Below are 24931 nucleotides of genomic sequence, written 5' to 3'. Positions count from 1 at the left end.
AAGTATCCCTGCATGAATGAGGCCACTAAAACGGGACCATTACCTCCAGTCTTTCTCTCCATGTCCTTGTCTCTTCTGTTCACACTCTTGTAGATATTTCCCTGTTTCTTCCAGCCTTTATCAATCTGGACATTCAGTTTCATGACATGGATAGTGCCACAAAGGGTAGGTTCTGCACTGCAGCAACCTATGCCGTTGTTTTATACTCATTGGCTAAATGTACCCGATATAATTTGTTGAACTAGGCGGAAAAAAAAATCATAATCCATATATGTTTTTGTATTATAAACGACAAGTGTACCTTTATTAATAACCACTGCTTAGTGGAAATTAAGTATTTGAATTTGAATTTGAGTGTTGGTGTTTCAATGGACCGTACTGTAAAAACTAAACGCCAGTACTGACAAACGTGAGCGTTTGACGTTCCTGTTTCTCGTACCATAAATATATTGGCTGTTCACGCCAGGCGATCGTCACCTGGTTATGGCGTAAAATAGTATTGGAATGTTACAAGATGATAAATGCCACAAGAGATGTCTCTTTTCGTATAACAAATTTAAATATTCATAAATACGATAGCAAGTTTTTCAATTTATAAACACTTAATAATTCAGGAATAAAGTTTTCCTTAACAGGCTAGAATATATATTATGAGAAATACAAGGCTGTTCATAAAACTTTACAATTCTAAACGTTTTCGTAACGGATACGAGTAAACAAAAACTTCCATGGTGTTGACATTGTGCGTAATATTGGAGTTAGGATAATAAATTGTGCTTCCTACTTTATTTCAGACTACTTGTGTACTGTACTTTCTCAACAGATTTTTGAGACAGCAATTGTTTGAAAGTTTGTGCGTTAGCGAGCTCAGTGTTGTAGTTACCACATTGGACGGCGAGCCAGTAAGCTTCTGCCAACCCAACAGCATCCGTGTACACACAACAAAAAAACTATCGTTACACCTTCTGCGCGATATAAAATGACACACGAATGAAGGTTTTTGATAACAGCCTCCTCCATTGGTATCCCTGCGTGTGTTTGTTGCATATTTATTATAAGCTATATCCATTGTTTCTCCCATGCATATTTCTACCTCGTCCTATTTGGCAACTCACTCACTGTCAGGCTTACCAACCCTAGCGAGACAGCCAGGTTGTTCAGTATGAAACACGTCGGACCCCCCTGTAACGATAGTTTTTTTGCTGTGTGTACGTGTGACAATCTTGCCAATGAAAAATCAAGAAATAAATGATGCATAAGAAGAGTGTATATACTACATTACACGGCAGAAATTACACATGTCAGGGTTGGGTCAGTATTGGTAAACGGTTAGTTATTTTTTTCTTTTTTTCCACTAGCTTTAGTGTTCTTTTATACAGTTACAGAAATTGATAAAGGCAGTCAAATTTTTCATCAGTACTGAAATACCCACAAAAACGGGAGGTCACAGTAGGGGTGACACAATACCCACCCCAAGGAGGGGCCATGAGCAGGGTGGCAAAATACTCACCCATAGAGGAAGCCACAGGGAGGCGTGTATAGCGCGTAAGTGATCTGAGCCAGAGGGTCCTACGTCCCCCACAACCATGCACCCTTCTTCCTCTCAAGCAGACCCAGTGAGAGGTACGCAGTGCTGGTAAACTACTTTCCAGCCAGACCAGCCCTCACTAGGATCGGGGTGGGACTTGTCCTAGCACAGTCCCATGCAGCACCGTGGTGATGGCCACCATCTACACTAGGATGGAAGAGATGGCCACCGTCCGCTCTTCGGCTGTTGCCCCCTGCAGCACCGTGGTGATGGCCACTAGGGAAAGGCCTCCCTCCATAGCGACCAGCAGCCCATCCCGGACGACCCAGCCCCCAGCAGCAGTCCTGTGCCTCCTACGGGATGGCATCCCTGACGAGCTTTTTTTTTTTTTTTTTTTTTTTTTTGTGTCCGACTCTGGGCATAGGCTTCAAAGCCTGCTATCAAGGCCCAGCAGTCCTCCTACATACCATACACCTCTACAGTCACCACTTAAGCGCTAACACCCACCGTCCATATTGAATACATGCTAGGGCTGTCTCATACAGGACTGGTGTATTGGTATTAGCGGGGGTATTTTTACGACATGTCGGCGGGTCTTCCGGTAGATAAGTAAAGCCTGATTTAATGAAATTCAAATCCTTAAACTGTTCCCTGCCCCAGCCAGGATTCGAACCTGGGTCCATTAGAACTGCAGGGCACCTCTCTACCGATTACGCCCGGGCATCACCTGTAAGGCAGCCCAAACCCACAGCAGCCTGGTCCAGAGTCAACTAGCCCAATTGTGTCCTCTTAACTGATTTGTGTATATTATTAATATTGTACTTGTTCTGATTGTAATTAAGGAAATATATGTGTAAGGTTGGTCAGCCAAGTTTCTATGTCCTGTTCCTCTTGTTGTGTATTCTATTTCCGGTCTCGAAAGAGAACCCCAGCTCAGTAGCTAGTGTTCTAACAATGAGAAGTTGACCTAAAAACACATAGCATAACATTGGTGGCCAGCGGTAGTTCTTGACCCGATCAGAGTGCAAAGAGGAACAAAAAGGGAAATCTAGCAAAATGGCAGCCAAACCACACGTGCAGTTACCAGAGTTCGACCCCAAACAGTACAATATCAATATATACCTTTCCATGGTTAAGCCAGTATTAGACATGGGATTCGATCATGACAGGGAGAACATAGCAGTTACCCTGCCGCACCTGGGAAAGGCAGTGTCAAGTATTCCCACCAAGATCGTCTCAGAGCTAACATGGGCGAAATTCACCCAAATCATGATCTAGGCAGTTACTCCATCCTTAGGGAAAGTCGTAGCCTTGTCACAGCTTGACGCCCTCCTCTATGATGGCAACCCGGACGAAACACTCATCCAGGCCTGGCGACTATTCACCATCGCTTACCTGGAGACCAACACAGCCACCTGGGAACAACTTATCTTCATTACCCTGTTAAGGATCCTCCCCAGCACCATAAGGGAATATTTCATAATCTTTGACCCAGTAGGAGACTTTGACAGGGATGTTCAACTAATCAGGCGTCTTCTCGCCCTTTGCACTGTCCCACAACACATCAGCGCAGTGAGTGGAATACCAATGAATCCGGCGCAACCTCCAAAACCACAGATGCCCTCCAGATGCACAGTTTCACCAACACCACCCAGTAGGGCCAGGGCATGCCGCACCAAAGCCCCCCCCCCTAACGAAAATACCAACTAGATTTACATAGATCCGTGGGAATTTTCACAATGTAATCACTGGTGCCTCATTCATGACATGCGGGAACAACTCATAGCTGCCCAACGGAGACCAGCTACCCAAGGCTGCCACATGGTCTCCACCATCCAATATCACAACACTCAGCACATATCACAATCGCCATGTGCATCTCTTCTGCCCCCCACCTGCCACCTCTCAGCCATGCCACACTCCTCCACCCAGCATGCCACACCTCCACCCGCCTCCCCTGATCACACAAATGACTCATACACCTACTATCTCATACCATCACACTCCTCACCGTTACTCACTCCCCCATCCAAATCACACCTCCCACCATACCCTCCACCAACTCCACACCCTCACCACAGATTCCCCACTCACCCCCAGCGACCTCATCTCCCACCCCAGCACTTGCTGCCACACCGCCACCATCGGACGTGCAGGCCCACTCCCTCCAGAAAGCCCCCCCCCCCAATCACCTCACCATGTCACCAATGCTGTACAACACCCACCACCACCCTTACACCCAATCAGTTTTCCCCCGCACACACCCACTCCCCAACCACCTCCGACACCAAACCACACACCAGCCCCTCACCCACCACCGCCACCACAACTTCATATACTCCACCGCCAAGACAATCAAACAACCGCCCACGCCCAGCCAGTTAACCACGTGGACCCACCACATCGTCACCCACCACCACACAGTTTCCCCCCCCGACATGCCCCACGCACCAGCCCCTCACCCACTGCCACCACCACCACTCCACATGCTCCACCACCAAGACAATCAACCACCTGCCCATGCCCGGCTGCCTTACCACCTGGTCCAAGCTACTTGCAACCCACACCTGTCCTCATCACTGCCACTACAAGAATCAGCCAGCTCTCCCACCCACCAGCTAGATACACATCCACACCCTCACCCACTCCCGTCCTCACCACCACCACTACCAGATCCAGCCAGCTCTCCCACCCACCACCTAGATACACATCCATACCCTCACCCACACCCGTCCTCACCACTGCCACTATCAAATCCAGCTGGCTGTCCTGCCCACCAGCTAGATACACATCCACACCCTCACCCACACCCCCAGCACCCCCAGCACCCACCAAGCCAACCACCTCCACCAGCCCTTGGCAACCTCCTTAAATTCAGGTCACCTCACCCATCTCTAGCCTTCAGCCAGGAGACGTCGGCCACTCACCATCTCCAGAAATGAAGATATGTTGAGTGACCTGGACCCCTGCCCCGGGTAAACACCAGCATATCCGAGGGACATCTCAACTCCTTTGCCTCCTCTTGAAGACGTCACAGACTTCCACCCTCCACCTCACCTACACCTTGCACCAGGAACCCAATCCACACACCCACCACTAGATCACTCTCCTCCACCACATCACACTGGCCCACTGGACCACTACCTCAGACACCTATCACCTCCAGCCACGGGGACGTGACTTTTTTCCCACCAACCGTGCTGAAATACCCACCCCAAAGGGAGGCCACAGTAGGGGTGGTGCAATACCCACCCCAAGGAGGGAATATGAGCAGGGTGGCGAAATACCCAACCATAGGGGAAGGCACGGGGAGGCACGTAGAGCACTTAAGGGATCTGAACCAGATGGCCCTACATCCCCTGCCATCATGCACTCCTTTTCCTCTCAAGCAGACCCAATGAGAGGTACGCAGTCCTAGTAAACTACTCTCCAGCCAGACCAGCCCTCGCCAAGATTGTGGTGGGACTTGTCCTAGCACAGTTCCAAGCAGCACCATGGTGATGGCCACCGTCTGCACCAGGAAGGAAGAGATGGCCACCGTCCACATCGGTAAGGAAGAGACGGCCACTGTCTGCTCTTCGGCTGCAGCCACTCCTGGGAGCAGCACCACGGTGATGGCCACTGTCTACACTGGGAAGGAAGAGATGGCCACCATCCGCTCTTTGGCTGACAACCCAGAGAAAGGCAGAACCGCGGTGATGGCTACCGTCCGCACCGGGAAGGAAGGGACGACCACCGTACAGCCTCTGTCCACTGCCCTTGTGACTACCCCTCTGGAGGAAGTCCCTGGCTTGGCCCACCACCCATCCAGAGGTCGAGCAGGATGCCTTTCTCTCTCTCTCCCCACAGGTGCAGTTCCCTAGAGGAGTTGCAGTTGGACAAGCTTTGGTGAGGGTCCAACACGAGCCTGGGGATCAGTGACCTACAGCCAATACCCGGGCGATGCCCTTCACTGATGAGGAAGGGACCTCACAGGCAGCTCCTGATGGCGGCTCGACCTAGCAGAGACCGCAGCCCCCGGTCGCCCAGGGGCATCCCTAGAAGTCCAGGGCATGACCTCCCCAGCCCCGCCACCAGGCAGTCCTCCTCCAGGAGCAGGCAGAGGCAAGTACCCCTGCTTGCCCTGTTCGGCCACAGCCCAGAGGGCCGTCTTCCCCACTGAGGTCCCACTAGGGAAGGGGATCACTCCACGCAGACCAGCAGCCCATCACGGACGACCCAGCCCCCAGCAGTAGTCCCGTGCCTCCTATGGGAAGGCACCCCTGACGAGCTACCTCCCACACCCGGGTGTCACCTGTAAGGCAAACCAGACCCACAGCAGCTCGTGCCAGAGTCAACTAGCCCAACTGTGTCCTCTTAGCCTGATTTGTGTATATTAGTAATATTGTACTTATTCTGATTGTAACTAAGGTAATATATGTGTAAGGTTGGTCAGCCGAGTTTTTATGTCCTGTTCCTCTTGTTATGTACTATAGTTCCGGTCTCGAAAGAGAACCCCAGCTCAGTAGCTAGTGTTCTAGGGACGAGAAGTCGACCTAAGAACACAGCATAACAAGTACCAACAAGTATGTGCAGTCACTTAAGTTTTTACTGAAAAATGTAATTCGTTTTGAACCAAAAAAAATTGGTAAGCTGATGTAGTTAAGATGGTTAGGTAAGGTTACCAGATATGAGTGAAATGGTTGGTTAGGATGCGGCTGAAATATTTACGTTTCAATCAGGCACTGAGATTCGAGCATACTGTAGGTGTGTTGGCTTTTAAGATTTTTTTTTTTTTTTTTAGTAAATGCAGATTATTTCATTAGATTTATAACAAAGAAAAAAAATCCTGAGGCATCTTTCTATCTCAAGAGCTTTTCTTACTTGTAAATAGCTACAGGCCTACGGAAGTGGCGTGTACCATGCATACTGTATATAAAATAAACAATATTTAATTACAAACAGATGACAGTTATTGTAATGAAGGAGTAGGTGGAAGTAGGAAATGCATGGATTATTGGTTAAGGTGGAAGGGTTATACAATAGCATGAATGGTGCAGTAAAGCATTGACTGACAAACAGGAAGGAATGAGACACCCTAAATATTTAATGGAGATAAACATCATGCATATGACCAGTTTAGGAGAAAGATAGGAAAACAGAATAATAAACAGTCTGAAAATGTATAAAACAGAACTGGATGAAAGTACTATAGAGGTAGAATGATTTCTGGGAAAAGAGGAAAGCATACCTAGCAGACTAGGACAGAAAAAGAAAGACTGTCCCATGTAACTTACGAAATCATTGCATACTGCTTGAAGGGAAAGGTATATCAGAGTAGTATAATTACTGGGCTAAACTGGAAATTTACTTGTAATACCTGAACCTAGGAAGGTGACAATAATGTAAGAAAAAAAAAATAACTATAGCTACGTACTGTATATAGAAACTGAATGAACAACTGTTACCGTACACACATCTGATAACCTATATTTTCCAATAAGGTCTGCTGGTCATGGCTGAATGATAGGTGTGGGAAGAATTTGCTGAATAACAATGGGGAAGTGTTACTGCATCCCTCTTGTGTTGGTGCTGCAATGAATGTAACCATTCAACCAGCTTTGTAATGAAGTAAAGCAGTCTCCATGCTAAAAATAATTCTCCAATAACTCTGTACTGTATTTACATCTTGCAATATAAATTTAGGAACACATGATATACTGCTTCATGAGTATAAGTTCACACAATCAGGATAAACTACTGCTTAATCCATGGCTGATGAGCTGTCCAGAAACATAAGATGGAAATGTATGAAGTATGCAATAATACAATCACTTTGCTCGTATAAATTCAGCTCTGGATAATCTCAATAATTATTTCACGTAAATAGCTTCAAAAGGAGAATAAATCATAATTCAATCTTCGCCTATGTAGTATACTGTATCTCGCTTGTAAATGCATCCTCTCCATGCGTTCCATCATTTGTTACCATTTCTAACGCATTACCAATTCTATCGCATATATACTTATTTCCTACATAAAAATAACAGTTTAGAATGGGTTAGCGAAGTGTCTGGTTTATTAAACAGAAGAAACATTCGATATTCGAGCTCTGTTGACGCTCATGCAGCGCATTCTTGCCCAGTCTAGTTACTGTCGACTGACGCTCAGGAACGTCTGACGACTGAACTTCACCTCTGGACCACCTGAACTCTTGTTTTTTATAGTACGGCCCAAAGTGTCGCCTGATGCCGGCGGCCACTTAGGGGCTAAAAGACAAGCATCCACATCCAAAAAACTTGTGGTAGTTATAAGAATGATTTTTACATCCGTGCTTGTGATGCAGGAGCGAGTGCTATGTTCTGCTTGACATGCGCGAGCGCGTGCGTGCGTGCGTGCGTGCGTGCGTGTGTGTGTGTGTGTGTGTGTGTGTGTGTGTGTGTGTGTGTGTGTGTGTGTGTGTGTGTGTGTGTGCAAAATAACCCAAAACTTTTTATTCGACTTAAAGTTTGTAGAGGAGTAAGGAGAGAACCAAGATGCTGAACTAATGTTTTATAGAATAATAGGCCAAAGATCATGGTCAAAGGGCGAGGTCAAGAGTCTGACCCACCAAACTCTGTAGAAGGGATAAGGGTAATACGAGAACAAAGTGGTTCAAACGTGAGGGCAATGGGTTAAAGGTTAGGGTTACACTGCAAGGTCAAAGTTCGACCCGTGCCTCTGTTTGTAAACAAAATACCTGAAACGGCTTTTATCTGATTTGGCTCAAACCTGATGCAAAGGCTGAGGACCAGCTAAAGAGTTGGTCCATAGTTTTTAAAAACAGGTCAAAAGTGAAGGTCGCATGACAAGACCAAATAAAATAGTTTTTATTAGACTTACACCAATCTTTGTGAAAGGTTTTGGGGTGAAAGTTACACGGTTTAAGAACAATTCTGTCAAATTTCCAAATAATAGAGAAACGAGAAATGTCATGGAAATGGGACAGGGTCAGGTCAGAATTCTGACCCGATTGGAACCAAACTTGCTGAATGATTTAAGGGTCAGGAAAGAATGATGCAATTTGATTTTCAGAGCAATGGGTTGAAGATCAGGGTAGGTGTGGGTACTAATAAACTTTCTGAATAATTTTCAAGGTCCACCCCCGCTTAAATTACGTACCAGGTACCCGGTTTAAGCAGATGTTAGCATATTTGTTTAAAAAATGTTAACCCCTTCCAGCCCCCCCTGTATATACCCTGTGAAGGTAGTTATATGCAGGGATTTTCTGTATCTCACTATTTCTCCAGTGTTCACTATTTTACACATACGTACATACATACATACACACACATATATATATATATATATATATATATATATATATATATATATATATATATATATATATATATATATATATATATATATATATGCGAGGAAGAAGGAACCAAAGGCCATGAGCCCGCAGTAACAGTTCCCTCTAAGAGAAAAACAAAATACAATAGAGTGCCAAATTCAATATCCGATCATTTTGAGTTGCCTGGACACACTGCGTTTGAAAGACTGGAGATCATAGGCAGCAGGAAATACAGACAGAGGGAGACAGTTACAGAGTTGACCTGTTGCATAAATGAAAGACTGGGAGTAACGGTTAACTCTAGCATTAGAGAGTTGGACAGAAAAGGGATGAGAGTTTGCTGCTAGACGGGTGCTACACGCCCATCGTAGAGGTGGAGGAATGCAAGCAGACAGTTCAGAGGAGCAGTGATCATTAAAGTAGCGATAGAAAAGAGATAAAGATGCAACAGTGTGGCAAAGAGACAGAGGTTGAAGGGAGTCAGTAAGAGGAGGAGAGTTAATGAGATGAAAAGTCTTTGACTCCACTCTATTGAGAAGAGCTGTATGTGGGGAGCCTCCCCACACATGAGATTTGTACTCCACACAGGGGCGGATAAAACCCTCGTATAGAGTCAACAATTGTGCAGGGGTAAAAAAGAGCGGAGTCGGCTTAGCACACCCAATCTCTTGGAAGCAGATTTTACAAGAGATGTAATACGATCTTTCCAAGATAAGTCCCGAGTAAATGAAACCCCAAGAATGTTCAAGGATGATGCAGGATTAAGCTGAATATTAGTAAACATTAGTGGGTATACCTGTGGAAGATTTTGTCGGGTTGATAGGTGTAAGAACTGAGTCTTAGATGCATTAAAAACAACCATATTATTTTTACCCCAGTCAGAGATACGAGCCAAGTCAGACATTAGGTGTGCCATAGCCTCATCCCTTGTTTGTTGAAGTAACTGTTGAGATGGGCGTTGCGGGAACTGAATGGAAAGGTGAATGGTGGAGTCATCAGCGTATGAGTGGATAGGGTTAGATGTACAGCATAGAAGATCATTGATGAATAAAAGGAAGAGAGTTGGTGATTGGACAGAGCCCTGAGGAACACCACTGTTGATAGATCTAGGAGAAGAACGATGGCCGTCTACAATAGCGGCTATAGAACGACCAGAAAGGAAGTTAGCGATGAAGGCACAGATAGAAGGATAGAAAGCTAGGAGGGCAGTTTGGAAATTAAAGATTTATGCCAGACTCGATCGAAAGCCTTTGAGATGTCAAGTGCAATGGCAAAGCTTTCGCCAAAGTCCCGAAAGGAGGATGACCAGGAGTCTGAAAGGTAGGCGAGAAGATCGCCAGTGGAGCGTCCCTGACGGAACCCGTACTGACGATCGGAAAGAAGGTTGTGATAGGAAAGATGCCTTAAAATTTTTGTATTGAGAATTGACTCGAAAACTTTTGAAATACAGGACGTTAAAGCAATTGGACTATAGTAATCACTGGTATAGAGGAGGAAGAAATAAAAAACAAGATTTCGAGAGGCAAAAAGGAGGTGGCAAATGTAATGAGCATACCGAAGGAAGTATCAGAGCAAATCTTTAGTAAAGACATAGAGGAACACAAATGGCTAGGGAAATAGAGAAATAAATCAAGGCCCCTGAAAGTAACCTTTTAGAGTTTAAACACTGTGGAGGAAATAGCAAAAAGTGCAAACAAACTTATGGAAAAGGAGGGTTTCAAAAATGTATGGATAAAAAGATGCCTAACTCAAGAGGAACTGGAATTACTAAAAGAGAAGAGGGAGGAGACAAAAACAAAGAACGAGGGAAGATCAGAGGAAGAGAAGAATACATTTTTTTTTTTTACAAAGTAATTGGATTGCAGGTACGAAAGTGGTACATAAACAGGAGGGAAATAAAAAGGAGGAAGGTAGTAGACCCAAGTCATGACAAGTATGTAAAGAAGATGATGTAAACAAGATGATTAAGTTGATGTACTCTAATGTAGATGGAATGGTATCTAAATTACTAGAGATGAATGATTATATTGAAGAAAATGAACCACATATTGTTTGCCTATATGAAACAAAATTAACATCAAGGATATACCCTAAACCTAGACGAATACAATACATGGAGAAGAGATAGGAACTATAAAACAGGATAAGGAATTATATTATTAATAAAGAAAATTCTGCAAGTCAAAGAAATAGAACTACGTATACCCTCACAGGTAGAACTGATCACAGTAGAGATTACAGTAGTACGTCTAAAGGCAAAGTAATTGTGGCAAATTTATACATGCCACCCAGGTCAAACATTTGGGAAAAAGGCAAATATGAAGACCTGGCAGAGAGTACGATCCAGAGTTTAAGAGCATTACTACATAGAATGGAGGAAAAATTTGAAAGAATTATACTATCTGGAGATTTCAATACAAATATGAATTGGTATACTCTTGGTATAAAAAGCCAGGAAAGCTGTTGGGACCAAAAGCTCGTGGACCTTGTGCAGGAGTTTTTCCTAACACAACATGTAAAAGAAAGCTTCAGGAAAAGAGGACTTGTCATACCATCAGTACTAGATCTTATATTTACTAGGCAAGAAAATGATATTGACAATATTATGTGTCACCCTCCATTCGGCAAAAGCAACCATGCAGTATTAAATTGCAACTTCACGATTGTATATGACATAGTTAACAGTAATGGCAGTTACAACAAGAGCCTTAACTACAAAAAGGGCACCTATCATGACCTAAAGAAATACTTCTTAGAAAAAGATTGGGAAAAAGAGCTTATAGGCAAGAGTTAAATGTTATACATGGAAAAATCTGTGAACTTTATGAAATAGAAGTCCAAAATTACACCCCTCGGCACAAAGAAGCGGAGGTGAAAATCACAAAATGGTTTAATAAAAAATGTAAAAAAAAAATCAAAAGAAAAAAGAGACGTGGAATAGACACAATAATGAGAGGACATATAACAACTATAAACAGGCAAGAAACGAATATACAAGAATAAGGAGAGAAGCCCAAAAACAGTTTGACGAAGATATCATAAACAAAAGTAGTGATCAACCGAACCTATTTTACGGCTACATCAGAAGCAAAACCAAAGTAAAAGATAAAATACAATCCATTACGGATGAAGGGATCCGCTATACACAAGGAAAAGATATTTGTGAAGCACTAAATAAGAATTTTCAATCAGTTTTTACAGAAGAAAATAATTTTGAGAGGGATGATATGAAACATGCATGCCCAAACATATTGCCAGATATACAAATATCAGAAAAAGAAATGCACGAGTAGCTAAGTAAATTAAACAAAGGAAAAGCAACTGGTCCAAACGAAATTTCATGCTGGGTGCTACATGAATGTGCAAAGGAGTTAAGTAGACCATTATCGTTAATATTCAATGAATCGTTGGGTCAAGATAATCGACCTGATATCCGGAAGAAAGCAAACATTGTTCTCTTATTCAAGAAAATCCACTCAACTACCGACCAGTATCACTAACCAGTGATGTAAGTAAGATACTGGAAAAGTTGATAAGAAAAATTTGGGTAAACCATCTAGAAGAACACAATATGATAATAGAAAGGCAATTTTGTTTCAGAAAGGAAAAATCATGTGTTACTAATCTATTAAGCTACTATGACAAAGTTGCAGAAACATTACAGAAAAAAAAAGGATGAGTGGACAGTATCTATTTAGATTTCAAGAAAGCATTTGACAGAATACTGTACCAAAGACTTTTATGGAAACTGTACTGTCAAGGAGGAATCTGAGGCAAACTATACTGTTGGATGCAAGATTTTTAAGAAAAAATGAAATGAAAACAGTACTAAGGGGAAATTACTCATCATGGAGGGAAGTGACTAGCGCAGTTCCAAAGTGTTCAGTGTTGGCACCAGTTATGTTTTTAGTGTATATAAATGACACAGACAGTAACACTGGAAATGAAAACTATTTAAATATGTTTGCTGATGATGCAGAAATACAAAGGAGAATTACTAACACAGACTCTTGTAAAGCACTACAAGAAGAATTAAATAAACTTCATGAATGCAGTAATACATGGCAAACGGAATTCAGTGTGGACAAGTGTCATGTAATCAAGTTTGGTAAAAGTGGGAAAAGACCAGATTGGGATTATAAGTTAGGAAGTAAAATCCTACACATATCAGAAAGAGAGAAGGACTTACGTGTGATTGTCAATAACAGACTATTGCCGGCTGACCACATAAGTGAGAAGGTACGGAACATGTGTACATTGCTTGCAAATATGAGAATAGCATTCACATACATAAATGAAGACATGCAAAGAAATGTAATAACATCTTTCATCAGACCAACCCTGGAGAATGCATCAGTAGTCTGGAATCCTCATCTCAAGAACACATAGGTAAGATTGAAAAATATCAAAGGGCCGCTACAAGATGGGTATCAAGCTTAAGGGATCTATGCTATGACGAAAGACTAGAAAAACTGAATCTGCCAACACTACAGGAGAGAAGGAAAAGAGGAAATATGATTATGCTACATAAATGCATATTGTGGAAGGAGAAAATAGACATAAATGAATATATATCCTATGGGGAAGCATCAGCTAGAGGACACTATAAAAAACTGCATAAAAAGAGAGGCGATAAAGACGTAAGGAAATTTAGTTTCCCAAATAGGGCAATTGATCAGTGGAATGCACTACCGAATGAAATAATGTGTGCCAAACCAATTCATACATTTAAGGAGATGCATGATGAAAATGGTTGAAGACATGGGAGAGTGCGAGCTTGACTCATTCCCATTAAGATACAATTAGTTAAGTATATATATATATATATATATATATATATATATATATATATATATATATATATATATATATATATATATATATATATATATATTAGGGTGGTTCAAAATAACAAAAAGTTTTAAATTTGTAGGTCATGGTATTTTTTCCCATTCTTTTGTCTAATAATCAATGACATCATTTTGTAATAAAGTTAAATTTCGTCATGGGGTTCCTCATCGAGCTCAAAAATTGTGATGATAATATTTTGTGATTCTTGCTTACTGTGTTAAATTTTATTCAGACCCATGCAACCTGCATCTCATTTTGTTCGTCTTGATGAGAAAATGAGGAGGAAAGGAGTAAAAATCACATATTTTATATCACAAACGTTTATTTGCACATACAGGCAAAACAGCTGCAGACTCGTTAAATGTCAGTGGTTGACCTGGGACTTACATTTGGTTTAGAGTGATTTTCTTGACGTTCTTTAATTTTTGCGGTGGTTTTCAACTATTTGCAGCAACCACTGTAGATTACCTTCATTTTTCGTTATTCTGTCAGCGAAATCCTGTATCATAGCAACACCACGTTCTGCCACGTCATTGGTGACTTTCAGTTCCGCGACAAATGTTCTAAATCATTTATACTCAGTGCAGTCATTCCATTCTTTGACAGGTTTGTCCAGCCATGTAGGAGAGATATTTAAAAGTTTGAACAGCAGCCACGAGTTCTCATCAAGGATGTTCACCAGCTTTGTGCTGATGTCAACAAAAGTTGCTGATTGTTCATCGTAATCATCAGGTTCTGGAATGAAGGACAATTTTTGTGCAATTTTTCTTTTTTCCTCTTCACATGCCCTTGTGCTACACATGGCGAGTACAACAGTCTCTGGTTTCATATAGTATGTGTGCCGACGGAGGACAGTTATGGCTGTTTCTGCCACTTTCTGGTCAACAGCTCTGTATTTAAGGAGGTGCTGCAAGAGATGCAGGTCACTGACCAGAGCATCTGCAGTGACTGTAGCTCTGAGCCAGGGCTGCACATATTCTAGGCTGGTAAATTGTACCATCCTTTTCAGAGACGCTTTCAGTTCCTGATCAAGGTTCAGTTGGTCGCCAAACAAATACATTTTGGTGTAATATATCAGCTTGGACATCCAACGTGCATGATGGTAGGCACCCAGACGGCAGAACTTGTCTTCTGAAATGTCGATGACTCCGAGTACTGTCGGTGTCAGTTCTCCTACCTCCCGATAATCATTCCACAAAAAGCATTTCTCGTTTTTGTTCTGCTCTTGAATGTAAGCGAAAACTTCAACTTGGATGTCAATTAACCACTCGTTGTTGACCGGAAGTATTATGTATTTCTCCTTATTTATTGTCGACCAATTCTTTTTCAGTTCTTCGAACTTTGATTCAAATGGACTTGTACTCCTTCCAAAAAGTCTTTTTGAAACCGCACCTATCAGTAGCTCGAGGACATGGTGCCTGCTTTCTAGTCGTAGCAGCTTTTTCCCCAACATCCTTTCAAGTCTACCTTGAAATCGTCCTGTGTTGCTGGCAGTGGTGTCGTAACGTCTTTTGTTTCTTTGATTTCTTCTTATCTTAGTGACAGGAAAATAAGAGTAAAAGTAGATGATGTATATTCGAATTTCCACTCAATTAACGCCGGCGTGCCGCAGGGATCAGTTCTGGCGCCAACCCTATTTCTGGTTCATATTAATGATCTCTTATCTGTCACTCACAATCCCGTTCACTCATATGCAGATGACTCAACACTACATAGTTCATTCACACTCAGACATCCATTTACAAAGTCTAATATCTCTACCTCTCAACTCAGTACAGCCATCTCCATAAATCAAGATCTAGCTACAATCAGTGAATGGGGACAAAACAACCTTGTCTCTTTTAATGCTAGTAAAACTAAATATATACAGTTTACTAATAGACAGATATTCCCAGATTCGTACATTACCTTCAGTGCTACTAATATTCCCATCTCCAAAAGTATTGAAATTCTTGGTGTCTCACTTAACAGTGCCCTCAGCTGGACCTCTCATGTCAGATCACTTGCAAAAACCGCCTCAAAGAAACTTGGATTATTGTACAGAGTCCATATCTTCTTCACCGATGAGCAGTTAGCTATAATTTACAGAGTGATGTGCGCTCTCAGCTTGAATATTGCTCACTCTTGTGGAATTGTTGTGGAGAGGTTGCATTAAGACAACTAGACAAAATTCAGAATAAAGCTGTTAGAATCATTAACAACCCTGCCATTACATATAAACTACCTGCCCTGCAAGTAAGAAGGAATGTTGCCTCCCTTGCATTATTTTACAGATATTTTTTTAGCAAATGCTCAGACGAAGTTGCGTCCATGGTGCCACCTCTCTATGCCTTCCCTTGTGCTACACGGGCATCTGGTAGCGCTCATGACTGGAATGTCACTCACCCATATTGCAGAACTTCTGCCTATCAGAATTCTTTCATTCCCCGAACTGCATCTCTCTGGAACTCGCTTCCCCAGAGTTGTTTTCCTCCAAATTTCAACCCACAACTGTTCAAGTCTAATTGTTACAGATATTTTATGAACAGAGGACACCAGTAATCTGGTGTATGGATTTTTTTTTTTTTTACCCATTTGTTTTTCCTTCCTCCGTTCTGTTATTTATATAAAAAAAAAAAAACAAACAAACAAAGCCCTACAACAGCATCAAGTACTTCCCAATTGTTCAGGGCATCCATTGTCACATTTGCTTGGGATTTACCAGTCCCATCTTCGAGCTCTGCCACTGCTAGTAGCTTCCTTTTTATGTAGTCGAGACCTCCAGAAATGAGGATTGCTTGTCTGTGCTCCACTGTACCTGGACAGTTCTTAATGACCTTCCCATCTCAGTGCACTGTGGCATAATTTGGGGGAACAAAACTGTCCATTACCTTTTTGACCATTTTGTGTCGATTGGATGTTTTGTGCCTCAGCGAAGTTACCTTAGAGATGGTGAACTCCCTGAAATCAACTGGTGGTACAGCCGACTTCAGGACTGCACTGACGATTCCAGTCACTTGGTTGTTGGACATACACAATCTATGAACCATCGTCATCACTGGAGAAGACTGGAACAACTTACATGGCTGTTTCAGTGACACCGTACCATCACTACACCATTTCGTAGGCGGAATAAATGAGCTATCTGGAATTTCTCCCAGAGGATCTGTAGAATATTTCATGTAGGTATCAAATGCCTCTTGCCCTGAAGTTGCAGCAGGTATAGCTGAAAAAGTCGAAGGTAGATTTTGTGCTTTCTTTCTTGCCAACTGTTGTGCTACTTTAAGCCGAAGGATTTTATCATTTCCATTCATGTTTGCAAGTCTTGCCGATTGTTGGTCCATATAAAACCTGATGTCTTCTTTCTTATCTTTTGATAACAACAATTGATACCGTTTTATTTCATCAATGGCATCATGCACACCAATGTCCCAGAGTTAGTCTAGTTTCGGGGGTGAAAGCTTACCTCTTGTCGCCAGGATCGGTAGGACTGTTGCGATTCAGTCCATTCCACTCCTGTCAACGTGCTTCCAGCTTCCTTACACAGTTACACGGCCAAATTGTCGTGATTCTAGCCATGGCCCAAAATTTCAGGAGGTTGTCAACAGTAGCTTTACAAGCTTCTTGCCTGCTTCCATATGCTTCATTGACATGAAAGAAATAATGTAGGACTTCTCTGGCAGTAGGAAGCTTGGAACCACTGATGGAGTTAGCTGGATATCCCACCAAAAAACGTTGAGTATCTTGTTGTAATGTTTTATGTTTAATCACAGGCTTTTTGCTATCACCCATGCTTTGACATCAGACTCATCAGACTACCAAAAAATCTGCAGTTACAGAATGAAACTATTTTTCTACAGCTATTACATCTTGTTCCACTGTAGAATATTGATGATGGTTAGTACTGATCCCAGTGAGATGGTAGAAAACTATCCTGGATTGTCAATGTTTTTGGTGCTTATGATCGTCCTAGATCTCATTTTCTCATCACGACGAACAAAAGGATATGGAGGTTGAACGGGTTTGCATAAAAATTAACACAGTAAGCTAAAATCACACACACACACACACACACACACACACACACACACACACACACACACACACACACACACACACACACACACACACACACAAAAATAGCATCACAATTTTTGAGCTCGATGAGGAACCACAGGGCGAAATTTAATTTTATTACAAATGATGTCACTGAGTTTCTATTAGACCAAGGAATGGGATAAAAATACCATCACCTACAAAATTAAAACTTTTTGTTTTTTTGAACCACCCTTATATATATATATATATTCATTCATTCATTGCCAGACGCCATGTATCCCAAACGGGGTGGCCAAGGCTTAGAGTTAATTGTTTTACAGGGAGGGACACTAATCCTCCACTAACCCCACTTGACACGTAGGGAGAACGTTATGCCAACAGCATCTGGTGTTCCCAGGAGGTCACCCATCCAAGTACTAACCAGACCCAACGTTGCTTAACTTCGCTGATCGGACGGGAAGCGGTGTACTCAACGTGGTATGGCCGTTGGCCATATATATATATATATATATATATATATGGTGAAGTACCCACTGCTACGAGACACCACCGGGATGTCACGACCCCCACCTCAGGATGAGACCACGGACGGGCTTTGAGAGCACGCACACTACCCAGGCAGTATAGGCCTACTACCTTGCGCCCTTATTCCCCCCAACAGACCCAGCGGGAACTACTCAGTGCTAGGGCATTACCCTCCAGCCAGACCAGCCCTTGCCAGGTTCGAGGTGGGGCTGAATACTCAGTCCCAAGCAGTACCCAAGTGATGGCCGTTAGCTGCACAAATCCGTGACGGCCTATAGCCGCACAAAACAAGTGACAGCCTTTAGTCGCACAAAACAAGTGACAGCCTTTAGCCACACAAATACCGAGATGGCCTTCAGCCGCTCAACTGTTGCAACCACCCCTCTCCCCTGCGGAAACCAGTGATGGCCTTCACCTGCACTCGGAGAGAGACGGTAACGCCCCCTCTCCTTCTGCAGCTGCCTCCAGGAGTCGGACCTCGGTGACAGCCTTCAGCTGCACCCACAGGCAGATGAAGGCCTTCAGCCACACCTCAACTGCTTGCCACTCCCTGTGTAGGACACCGGTGATGGCCTTCAGTCGCACCTAGCCCATGGTCCTGCCAGGAAGTCGGGCCCCGGTGATGGCCTCCAGCCACACCGAGAGGGAAAGGACAGCCATCAGGCACCCTCCTCTTATTGCCCACGGGACCTCGGCGATGGCCATCAGCCACGCCAGGGAGAAACACTCCCCCAAATGTCTCTCATCCCCTGAGACTTCCCCTGTGGAGGACGACCCTTGCATGGCTCACCCTTCCTGTAGCCGAGCAGGATGCTCCTCCATTTCTCACTGCAGAGGCAACCCCCAGGAGGAGCTTTCCTGTCTGGAGGAGGTTTGGCGAGGCCCTGTGCTGACCCCGGGAGTGTGTGCAGTACAGCCAGCGCCCAGGTGAGACGACCAGTTGATGGACTCCCGCGGGAGGTGACACCGCAATTCAACCCTGACGGCAGCCCAACAGGAGGGAGACCACAGACACCGGACTACCTGAAGTGCCCCTGCAACCCCGGGGCACGACCTCCCCACCCCTAGACGACAGCGACCTCCTCCCCATGGTAGGCACAGACAGGCACGCCTACTCTCTCTGTTTGGTCTGAGCCCCGAGGACCAGACCACCCAGCAAGGTCCCACGAACAGAGGGCCTCTCACCACGCCCAGCAGCAGCCCACAGAAGATGACGTCGCCCCTGAGGGTTGTCCCGTGGCCCTTGCGAGAAGCAATACCTGACGGGACCCCTCCCAAACCTTGCCGACGCCTGTAGGGCACCAGAGTCCTGCAGCCCAGTCAGAGTCCTCCAGTCTGCCTAGTGTAACTGTGACTGACTAATGTACGGTGTGATACTGGTGTTCATATTGTATACTGTGCCTGTCTAGTGACCTGGTGACTGAATAGTATACCGTGTGTCATTTACATTCATATTGTGTACTGTGTCTGTCTAGTGCCCTTGTAACTGCATAGTTTATTGTGTGATGCCTGTTTTCATATTGTGATGGTGACTGAATAGTATACTGTGTGATACATCCATCTTGTGTACAGTGTCTGTCTAGTGTCCTTGTGACTGAATAGTATCCTGTGTGATACTGATATACTACAGTCCAGTCAGAGCCCTCTAGTCTGCCTAGTGTATCTGAGACTGAATAGTGTACTGTGTGTTACTTACATTCATATTGTACACTGTGAATTGTAATTGAGATAATGCACGAGTAAGTTTGTTGTCCATAGTTTTTTTGTCCTGCTCTTCTCGTTGTGTGTTCTAGCTACAGTCTCGAAAGAGAACCCCGGCTCAGCTAGTGTTCCTAGGACGAGAAGTCGGCCTAAAAACACCTAGCATAATATATATATATATATATATATATATATATATTCACTTTATTTTATAGTTTTTTGTAGGTGATTAACCATGGTAGCTGTGGAAACTAGCTCAAAGAGGAAGAAAAGACTTGGTAGGTACAGACTTCTTTGAATCTGATGAATTACCTAAAGGGATCCTTCCAACCGAGAAGAATGTCATCGAAGTGATACAGTTTATTCGTCTAAAACGTGCAGGACACGAACAAAGGTCAAAAGGAAATGCTGCAAGCTTGGTAGCATCACTCTTGTAGGACCATTGGTTGTTCTGTAACCTTTATACCATTTCGACAAAGAATATAAAGAAGCAGATCCCTCAGCTTTGTGAAGATTTTGTAAAATTAGTGTAAACCAGAAAAAAAAAAAAAAAAAAGACAGAATTATGTCTTCCATACAAAAGTTGTAAATTTCCTGTCAGCAAGCCAAAAACCGTCTGATATACTTTGTGAGAATTCTGACCAACGAAAGAAACTTCAAGATTTTCATGGCATTAGAATGCCTGAAACTGAGTGGAAGTTCTTAGAAGATCAAAGAACTGACAGAAAAATGTATTGTGAAGACAGTGTTGACAGGCAATTTTCAAAAACAATGGAAAGGCGGAAACAAGATTTAAATGCCATGGAAAAAATAAGAATGTCTTTGGAATGTGATGATGAATAATATTTATCTACAGTATCAACCATAGATAGCAGTAACAGTAGTGAATCTTCAAGAGATGGGGATACTGCTGATGAGTCTGACAAAAATTCAGATGATCAACCAATCAAAGGAGACGAGTGCTTGCAGATTCTGGTCCCGTGGGCGATCTGATGTCCCTTGAGTTTCGGCATGTTGTTACCATATGTCTGAAAACTAAGCAGATGTAGCAGTTGTGGAAATGGCTAATAAGCTGTTTTGAAGGAACTGGAAGTATCACTGTGAATCAGTGATACTATTCCTGAGAAAAGAGCATTAGTTATGCAGGGAAGAGTACTGAGATGATGGCGCTTGAGAATATTGCTAAAGAAATCATGTCATCAGATGGAAATGCGACAGTAACCTATGCAGATGATGGTTCCAAAAAACAGGGGATTAGCTCATTTACTGTGCAGGGTATCTTTGTCAATGAAACATACAGAACACTTCCAACACCAAAATATGCTTTAGAAGGCAAAGAAAACCTAGCCGAGTTGAAGGTGACAATTTTGCAGATTCTTTCTTCAGCCAGTGGTGTGGACACTACATCACTGTTTGAGAAAACAGACTTCATCATCACTGGTCAAACAGCTCATAACTGCGACGCATAAGTCATGGTTGCAAAACAGCTTGGTTCAGAGAAAGTGCCTGGTCACTTGCTTTGTAATGTTCGCTCCTGCCTGATGTTCAATCGTGTGATTGTGAAGCACTGGGCAGAACTTGAAGATATAATTGGACATGACAAGATCTATTCGAACTTTTCTTGTTAATGCCACAAGCAGTGCAAGCACTGGACTGCATTACAAGGCACAGAACAAGCACTGACCTGCATCATAAGGCAAAGAACAAACACTGGACTGCATTACAAGGCACAGAACAAACACTGGTCTGCATTACAAGGCTCATAAAACATGACTTTGATCATAAGCCCTGGAATAAGGCTAGTGAATTTCATATGCACTTTTCACCTAGGAAGAACAGATCTGTGAGCTTAAAAGATGAACGTTTCAGTCGATTAGCGCTAACTTGTGCTATCACATTGTATCACAATCAGTATGTTGCCTCATTCCCTGAGAAGTTCCAGCATGTTAAGAACCAGTTGGCATGCATTGTTCGATGCTTCTTAGATCTGAACTTTTTAAAAGTGATGTTGTGTGTTGTCGCTCTTCTTGGAATACATCTTTCTGAGACATTTTTATCCCTCACTGCGTCTAGTACAACAAACTACTCAAAACTCATTCCAGCATTCAAAGAAATATATCATGATTTGATGGAATCAGAATCTTATAAAATGAATGTGAAGAAACCTGCCTTAACTTTGTAACAGAAGAACCTTCATGGTATGATAATGAAATATGCAGAACAGTTGAAATGGTTGCACAGGATTACAAGCCACAGGTTTTGGAGTTGTTGAAGATCATGCTTCCATTTTTAGCAAAGGCCTTCCAAAAACAGAAGGGAGATATATTTCAATTTGGGGAATGTGTGAGGGTTCCTCAGATGCCTTGTCAAAATGGACAACGACAAGCTTGAGCAGGCCCCAATTCATAATCTCGCTACAGAGAGGAGCGTTGGATTTATCAACTATGAACCATCCAGAAGAAGGGCCACAGGTCAAGTCCGAATCAAGAGATCTGATAGAAAAAGCAAGTACAGGATCCTACAAGCAGTATGGTAAACTTACTCGCAGGGGAAGTGAGATTTCTGAGCTGTATTTTCAGTGGAATACAAAGCAAGAAGAACTGAAGAAGAAGGGTCTCGAAGACAAAGAAATTGCCAACCTTGTTCTTCATAGAGGAAAGAATAAAGACTTGGCAACACTAAAAAACCATGGGAGGCCCATTCACATCTTCAGTGCAGGTTAATTAGTATCTTGCATCACATAAAGACAGCAGTTCAAAAATTGAAATGTTATATCTGGAATTAAGGTATGCAAGGGATATGACTCTATTCCTACCAAAAAGTAGTGATATTCTGAGACTGATGAAGAACCGAAAGAAGCGTCCTAAAGAATCATATGCTACAAACCTCAAGCTGTATTTGAACAATATTGTGTCAAATGCTGAGGTCAGTATTGATGACCTAAACAGACCCATAGATGGCCTTGACAATACTGTGTAGTGACAAGTTTTATTCTGTAATGGTGGTAGTCCCCACACTTAAAGTTCATGTAGTTCATATTTGACGATAATTTTGTGTTTTTTGGCATATCCTTTTATGTACCAGTATAATAAGTAAGGGTGCGCTGTATTATATGAATTTCATGCCAGTATAATTCATTAAAGGTAATTAATATGTCTTGACATGTCAAATATGATAATTTCATCATATTTGCCGGCATTTGTTACTTTTCGAGGCCATGTATATGGGGGTTACACCCTGATAAAAATAATAAAAACAACTTTTCCCTTCATATCTTAACTGTGTCCGTATTTTGAGGGGGGTAAAATATGAAGATAGTATTAATACCCACCCTTACTCAGGGCCACAGGACAAAGTCAAATGTTCACCTCTTAAACAGACCAATTGATGGGTGCAGGTGTTGCGCTCTGTGAGTGCTCTTTCTTCCGAGCCAGTGTGCTCATTTACTTCAAACACAATAATGATTCATTTTATTTTTTTTTTTTTCGTTTTTTTTTTTTCCAAGTATATATGTGCACAAAGTGCTTGCCATGCCGTTCCAAGAGTAATATGGAGAAGAACGCAGTGTACAAAGTTGAATCCGTTTATATATATATATATATATATATATATATATATATATATATATATATATATATATATATATATATATATATATATATATATATATATATCATCCTTTTAGGGCTGCTGTCGTCACTTAGGATAATTATTTATTTTGCTTGGCTGCGTCCATCACTAAAATTGCCTAGCAGTCTGTATTTTTTTTTTTTTTAACAGAGAATGGACTTCTGCAACAACAGTTCTCCATTACTTTAGTGTATTAAAAATAATGTAAATTCAAGTTTGGCATTTTCGAAGATTCACCTGAAGGATGTTACCCGAGGTATGATGCGTACAATAACTAAAACAAGTATTTGTGCTTACTTCGTGGACAGTAATGATACCATAGACAATAAATATCGCAATATGAGTGATGCTAGGACAAGAGAAAAGTAGCCCTGTAGTAACGTGGATGTCATGCAGTGATATATAGCGATACTTTCTTTTTTATTCATTAATCATATCAGTTATACTGTAAATACCTTTGTAAAATCAGATATATTTATGATGACTATAAAACAACGAAAATATGCATAGTAATAATTACAGATCCTCTCATAGCTTGACCTTTTCTTTTGATAGTGGCCTACATTTTCAACAGCTGATTACCATACCGTCTCGTGGTTTTTGCCTAATCCATGTTGATGCAGTATTTCGGTGGACACTGACACAATACGAATGGTATAAGAAACATAATATCGCCACATTTTGGCTCTGCTGTAGTTCACAACCAACAGCAAGAGTTTCATAATCCAGGGCTATGATTCATTAATTTCATTAACGTGTTCATAAGCTGAGACACCTAACTACACTTTGATACCTCTATAAAGGCACCACAACCCCGCAGTTTGATATACACTACCGTTTTTAACGGGTGCGAAATTATGCTAATCTAGTTTTTGAATTATGTTAATTTAGTCAAATATATGTCAAACGAAAATTAAAGTTATGCTAACTATATACCAATTTACCCATTAATATATTATACCTTTCTTTAATACACCAAGTATATACATCAATAGAAAGTACAGTATATACGGGGTATAATGTAGATAGTGGGTGGGGAGGTACAGTTCCATCTGGATAAGAAACGAGGTACTACTCGTTTACAATAGGTGTCCACTCCTAATGATACATGGAACTGTTTCCCTCACTGCTTAGCGCACTGATGATCAGTTCATAGGGCAGTAGGTGAAACGATTCCACATCTCACCAGCAGTGGGCTCGACAGTAGATAAAACGATTAGATTTGTATCCCTGCTTATGAATTTTTTTCCTTTTTTTTTTTTTTTAATGTGTCCGACTCTGGGCATAGGCTTCACAGCCTGCTATCAAGGCCCATCAGTCCTCCTACATACCATACACCT

At 42.3% G+C, this 24931-nt stretch overlaps 1 protein-coding gene and 1 non-coding gene across 2 annotated transcripts in view; both read right to left on the bottom strand.

Annotated features, from left to right (window-relative positions):
• LOC145417820 (glutamate receptor-like) overlaps positions 1 to 24931 on the bottom strand; it is a 276977-nt gene that overhangs the window by 181542 nt on the left and 70504 nt on the right. The window lies entirely within an intron of this gene.
• LOC145417931 (5S ribosomal RNA) lies at positions 18108 to 18226 on the bottom strand. The gene has a single exon (XR_013900593.1). It is a non-coding gene; the product is annotated as a 5S ribosomal RNA (ribosomal RNA).

The sequence above is a fragment of the Coenobita brevimanus genome, chromosome 111 (genome assembly GCF_032717465.1).
Source record: "Coenobita brevimanus isolate Jiangsu-jjx chromosome 111, ASM3271746v2, whole genome shotgun sequence".
NCBI lineage: Eukaryota > Metazoa > Arthropoda > Malacostraca > Decapoda > Coenobitidae > Coenobita > Coenobita brevimanus.
The sequence above is the reverse complement of the archived record's forward strand: the minus strand, read 5'-3'. Positions and strand labels throughout refer to the sequence as shown.